This window comes from Tiliqua scincoides, chromosome 9 (genome assembly GCF_035046505.1).
Source record: "Tiliqua scincoides isolate rTilSci1 chromosome 9, rTilSci1.hap2, whole genome shotgun sequence".
Lineage (NCBI taxonomy): Eukaryota > Metazoa > Chordata > Lepidosauria > Squamata > Scincidae > Tiliqua > Tiliqua scincoides.
Genome location: NC_089829.1, coordinates 29,270,312 through 29,277,101, shown reverse-complemented (window position 1 = coordinate 29,277,101; position 6,790 = coordinate 29,270,312). Strand labels below are relative to the sequence as shown.

Here is a 6,790-nt window from a genome sequence, read left to right as displayed (position 1 = left end):
ATACCATAGTCTTTCGAGACTGAAGGTTGCCAACCAACCAACCATCCAAATTAGGACATTTTTTCCCCAGCTTCTTTTTTTTGGGGGGGGGGGGGGCGGAAAGACATCAAATTATCGAATCATCAAATTATGCTTACTTTAGAAATGTATCTTTGTCCATGACCCTCAAATTTGCAGAAGCAACTTCTATGCTTGATGTTGGAAGCAATCCTCTAACCCAGTGTTTCTCAAACTGTGAGTCGGGACCCACTAGGTGGGTCACGAGCCAATTTCAGGTGGGTCCCCATTCGTTTCAATATTTTATTTTTAATATATTAGACTTGATGCTACCATGGGATGTGACTGCATCTGGGGAAATGTGACAGACCTGTACTTTAAACAATATTCTTTGAACAATGATAGTCAATGGGACTTATTTCTGGGTAAGTGTGGGTAGGATTGCAGCCTAGGATTGTAAAAAAAAATAAAAAAAAATCCTGCTTGATGATGTCACTTCCGGTCATGACATCACTTCCAGTGGGTCCTGATGGATTCTCATTCTAAAAAGTGGGTCCTGGTGCTAAATGTGTGAGAACCACTGCTCTAACCTATAAGTAATATGAGAAAACTCTACTGATTGAGTGCCTAGCAGATTGCAAGCCAAACAGGACCATCTCAGAATAACTGAGTGGTTTCTATATACTCAGAAGGAGGGGAGTGCCTAAATATTCAGATGTACATGCATTTGTAGATTAAAAGACAAATGTAAAAGCAGAAGAACAAAAACCAATCTGATGCCAACAACGGAGCATGTTCAGGGACTCTAAGCAACCACAGAGGACTGGTTGGCATGATTCTATAAACTCTGACCAATCCCTTGCAATAGAGATGTGTGTGCTTATGACAACACACACCTTCAGGCCTCTTGCCTCACAACAGGGTGAATCTGGGCCTGTTCCTTTAATTGTGAGGGTGGGGTGTCTTCCAAACTATTCCTCAACAAGTGCGAATATACCTACCTTTAAAGCAGGTTTGTCTGTGGATATAGAGCAATGCTTCCCAAACTCCTACAAGGGAATTGGGAGCACTGTAAGTGTGTGCAGGGGAAGGGGGAAGGCAGTAACGAGATCTCTAGGATTTCCTGCAGCCAACACTGCAGTATTGGGGTCTGGCGGCTCATGGTGCCCTCCATAGGGCTGCCCGTGCCTGCAAAAGTCTTTAAAAAAAAGTCAAAACGGCCGCTGCTGGTTTTGTCGTGAAAACCAGAAGTGCCTGTCTTTCTTCTTCTTTTTTTTTTTCAAAAGTCTAAAAAAGACTTTTGCAAGCATGGGGGGGGGTGGACCCCCTGGACCCCCCAGTACAGAAGAGCTGGCTGTAGGTAAGTACAAAAAAAAAAAAATCCTGTCCCATCCCTTAAAGGTGCAGGGACAAGTGCTTCCCTGGCTGGTTGATTATGACCCACCTGTTTGGGAACAACTGTTACAGAGGAAGGTTCTGGTGAACAACCACCCTCTGGAGGCAGTCCCTGGAAGCTCTTTATCTAGCTCCTGTGATAATTTGGCTGTCCTAGAGCCACCCTTTCAGCAGCACTTTGCAGAGCACCTCTCAGCTGCTGGGAAGTGATGCCTCTGCAGAAGTGGTGCTGCTAAAAGGGCGGCCCATGCGGGCTCTCCCATATCTTGAAAATATGGTCAAGATTTGCATGTTTTCTCTTCTGTCATTTGCAGCTGATGTTCCTCCTTGAGCGCCAGGTGCTTATTCCTGGCCGTTATCTGCTTAATGACGTCACTTCCTGCTCAGTGACGTAACTTCCAGTCCTCAGCAGGTGCCATGAACACTGCTTGGCCCACTATATGAGATGAGATTGACACCCCTGCTTTAACAGCTAGAGGTCCATGTAAGAGTTGGGGAAGATGCAACATTTTGTGGCCGATTCCTCATGTATTACAGCTCTCAAACAGATGCTATAAAATTGTACTTCATGTTGGCATTTTGAGATCTGTTGCATGCTTGCTACAACAGAAGTGCTCAGAGTAATTAGCGTTAAATTATTCCTTTTCTTTTCGCACCGCAGGTCTGGATTAATCCATCCACTATCTAAAAGACTGCTTGCAGTTAGTGACAAATACACGGCAAATTGCTCTTAACAGGAGACGTATGGAAGCTTTTCCACGAAATCAGCTTCGTGCCGCATGCAGGACTGCAAGAATAATACATCTGTGTCTGCATCCATTGAGCTGTACCTTTCAGACCCACGTTTGTGCCTTGACAACTTGGGGAGCGAGAATCTGAAGAGCTTCTTGAATTCCAGCTGTGTGTGTTGCCTCTTGAGTCAGCTTTAACAAAAATTCTCCTGTTTGTTGGGATGTACTGTTGTGAAATTCATAGCATCTGCCTGGACCCAGATTTTTTCAAACACTGCAGCAGGATTAATAATTTAGGATGTGCCTTCTTAAGTTTGTGCTGGGACAGAGGTCACTGTCATTCTTGATTCTGAAGTGGCTGGGGTGATCTCATACTACTGAGCAACAGCAGCATATAGCTAGAGGGTGCAAACTGGTAAGTACTGCAGTCGCCACAAAGCACCGTGTAAACATCCCCTCTCACTCGCCATAAGAGCTATTCCAGACATGCCGTCACTGCTCAGAATGACTCTGATGGCTAGTGGGAGAGTCTGTGAACATAAGAACAGCCCCACTGGATCAGGCCATAGGCCCATCTAGTCCAGCTTCCTGTATCTCACAGCGGCCCACCAAATGCCCCAGGGAGCACACCAGATAACAAGAGACCTCATCCTGGTGCCCTCCCTTGCATCTGGCCTTCTGACACAGTCCATTTCTAAAATCAGGAGTTTGCACATACACATCATGGCTTGTACCCCGTAATAGATTTTTCCTCCAGAAACTTGTCCAATCCCCTTTTAAAGGTGTCCAGGCCAGATGCCATCACCACATCCTGTTGCAAGGAGTTCCACAGACCAACCACACGCTGAGTAAATAAATATTTTCTCTTGTCTGTTCTAACTCTCCCAACACTCAATTTTAGTGGAGCTTACACGGCATCTAGTGGACCCTGTGGTACTTACCATTTTGACCCCCTCTAGCTATGCTACTGCAGAGCAACTTCTGCAAATGAAGAATAAGGCGGTATCGTCTCATAAGAAGGATCCCACAACATAATGTTGCAGTGAGCACATCATCTCGGGAGTAAGTCCCACTGGACTCCATGAGGCTTATTTCAGGGTATATGTGAGCCCTGGATCACATAGTTTGACCATACTTGAACACTTCAGAACAAAGTCCACCACACCTTCCTTCTCCTCCCCCCTCCCCAAGCACGGGTAAAAAGGGTAGTGGCTCTTCCACCCTCTTAGCATTTAATTGCAAATTTATTTATACTGCCATTCCCCGGGTAGCAAAACCTGATGCCCAAGGCAGTTCACAACACGCACACACAATAATATCACATATAAACACACGAAATAGAACCACAGTTGCATAAATAAAAACAAAAACAGCAGGTAAAAAGAGAAGACCATAGATAGCAAAAGATCCAGCAGACCCCCTCCCCTAATATCCCCACCTATCAAATCTCCCCTGCCTTCTACCCACCACCAAAAATCCATTTCAAATTTTTTAAAAAAAAGGCTTGGGGGAAATATGGGGGAAATTTTTGGCAGTGATGGAAAGTCTCCTCTCTCTCACCCTTGAAGGAGAAGGAGAAGGTCCCACCATGTTGGCCCATTGGGCAGTAGGTGTTTCCCTAAGATGTCTCAGAATGATGCAGAAGCCGCAGCTGTGCACCCTCTGTTTCTTCTGTTGAGGCTCCCCTTGAAGGTGAAGCGTGCGAAGCTGCTACAGCAACCACCCCTTCTCCAGAGAAAGCCCCGAAGTGACATCACGATGTGTCATAATGACATTACTGCCCTGGTTCGAGGGCAGTGCTTTATACCTCTGTGTGCAACTGTTACCCTGCACATGCCCGATCTTGTCTGATCTTGGAAGTTAAGCAGGGTCAGGACTGGTTAGTACTTGGATGGGAGACCGCCTGGGAATACCAGATGCTGTAGGCTTATACCATAGTCTTTCGAGACTGAAGGTTGCCAACCAACCAACCATGCAATTTCAAGAAACTGAGGCAAGCACTGTAGCCCCTTAAGCCATCCAACAACCTGTGCTTGTTGTGTCTGCCACACATACTAACATGTGCTTTGCTAAGAGCTTCTAAAATGCTCTTTTCGTGACAATGAAAAAAAGAAACAGACCGATACATCCAATTGAGCTTTCAACCTCTGAGTTAACTCCTAATACCATTACCTCATGTAAAGAAGAAAATGTAAATCGCAAATATGCTGGTGATTATAACCTTTCTTCCTGACAGACATTGTAATATGAATGCAATAAATTGAATTTCTCCTTGAAAAGAAAGGCGAATACCTTCGAAGCATTTGAGCAAACCATCTCCAGCTTTTATGGCACCACTTCAATGGAAGGCAGAGAAGTCTGCTCTGCTGATGGCACAGCTTCTGTAACAGAAGGACGTAGCTCAGCAGAGGGATGCCAAGAAAAATAGAATGTACTTTATTGATATTCAAAATTTATTTTTATTAAACTTGCACAAAAGCCTTCTTTTTTTAAAAAAAAATGGAGGTGGCTTTTATTAGAAATGGCATTCGGGCTATTAACTCTGTGTGTGCTGCTCATCCCCCTTGGAAAAAGGGGGGGAATTGAATATAGAAAGCGTCACCCTATGGGCACCCCTAACTAGCATTGGTGGGCACCCAATGGGCACCCAATCCTAAGTAGCACTGGAACAGCAGATCAGCATGACCTCTGCTGTATCCAACACTCGTTAGGAGCAGGCTGGAGGTGTACTTGGAGTAAGGGACATTTGTACCTTTACCCCAAGTAATGCGTCAGCCTGTCCAATGGGGCTTCTTGGATCTGCGCCAGTGATTTAGCTGAGTCCAAGCAGCCCCATATAAGACTACCAGGCCCAGGAGGGAGGATAGGATATGGCAGAGGAAGCCTCCACCAGTACCCCCCTTCCCAGGCCTGATCCACATTCAGTTATGCCTTCCCCACCCCAAATGTCCTCTCCCTGCTTCTGTTCTACCCTCCTATCACCCTCTTCTGACCCCTGTGCCACTCAGCGCTCTCCATACCAACTGGCGCCTTGGGTGCAGCATTCGAGGGGCAGCACAGGCCTCCCTGCCCGTGCTGCTTACTCCAGAGTCATCATAAATGTGCCTTATGGCATATTTATGACACTCTAGGCCAGCGCAGGGAGTGCTGTGACAACGAACCAGTAAGATAAGATTGCGCTGTGAGAGTCAGACTATGGTCAATATGGTCTCCACTGACTAGCAGTGGATGTTCTGGGTCTCAGGCAAGGTTTTTCCCTAGCCCTACTTGGAGATGCCAGTGATTGAACCTGAGCTCTTCTGCATGCAGATGACATGCTCTCCCACTGAGCTATGGTCTTTCTCTGAAGAAGGCAACATTCTGAGTCTTCTGTGCTTAAAGAGGACAACAAAAATAACAGATCACATTGTAAAGCAATACCTAGATTGTATCACTTTAGACTGCAGCGGGTGTGGGGGGAGGTAATGGGTGGAAGAAGTGTGGCAATGCATCATTGTAGCCTTCATGGTACTTGTGTTAAAAATATTTTTTAAAAAATTGAAATGTACAGGCTGATTAATTAGGGGACACCTTTTTAGTCACTTGTAATGGTCTTAATTGATTGATCTCACCAATTAACCAACAGCACAATCCTCTACATGTCTGATCAGAAGTAAGCCCCATTTAGTTTATTAGGGTTTATTTCCTTGCAGTAGCCCATATATTAGGACAATGATTATGATATTTATACACCATTTTTTCATGAAAATGGGATCACAAAGAAGTTTACTTAGCTAAATAAGTAAATTTACACACACACACACACACACACACAAAATTTATTTTTCACATTTTTATTTCTTTCAAGGAGCTCAGGGTGGTGTACATGGTTCCTTTCCTCCTTTTGTTCTCACAATAACCCTATGAGATTGACAGAGCATGCCTGGTCCAAGGGCACTCAGGAAGCTACATGGCTGAGCAAGGATTTGAACCTAGAGATAAGATGGATACTGAAAACTGTGCGGGTCAGGCACCCTGTAATCCAGCATGACCAGAGCTGTCTCCCCAGGTCTCAGAAGACCTCTGGAAGGCCCAAAATGGCAACGTTCAGCCTTCTGGAGGCCTTAGAAGGCCTTCTGAGGTTTGGGGAGGCTGCGCACGGCTTCCCTGGTCCTCAGAAGGCTCTCCAGATGTGACCATGGGTCCCAAATCTGTAAATAACTTGTGTGTGTGTGTGTTTGTATCTACCTATATTGGATGTTGTTGGCATCCTTCAGTCTCGGAAGACTATGGTGTCACGCTCTGAATGGTGGTTCTGGAACAGAGTGTCCTCTCCAGTGCGTGAAGCCTGGGTAAAGTAGGTATGGAGGATTGACTGTTACCCATGCAGCTATTCCCCCCTCTCCACGTCGCTGAAATGGTCCAATGGAAAGGCAGAGGCCAATACGGTTGGTTCCAGCGGCGTCGCAGGAGTTGCCAGAACGTGTTCAGCCATGAACTGTCTCAGGGACTCCGGCTCCGGATTTTGCCTCGAGGTTGACTCCTGAAGCCTTTTCCATAACTGGATGTAGCCACAAGGCAGTGGAGGTTTGGGATCAGAGTTTTCCTTCTCTCAGATGGGCTGCCTTCCCAGGCTGACATGTCCCATCTACCTGGTGGCTGTTTAGTCGCCTTTTACGACAAGTACA

The 6,790-nt window shown here is 45.9% G+C and overlaps 1 pseudogene; it reads left to right on the top strand.

Annotated features, from left to right (window-relative positions):
- The first annotated feature begins 3,934 nt into the window (after positions 1 to 3,934).
- On the top strand, positions 3,935 to 4,051 carry LOC136660978 (5S ribosomal RNA; annotated as a pseudogene).
- Positions 4,052 to 6,790: the final 2,739 nt, after the last annotated feature.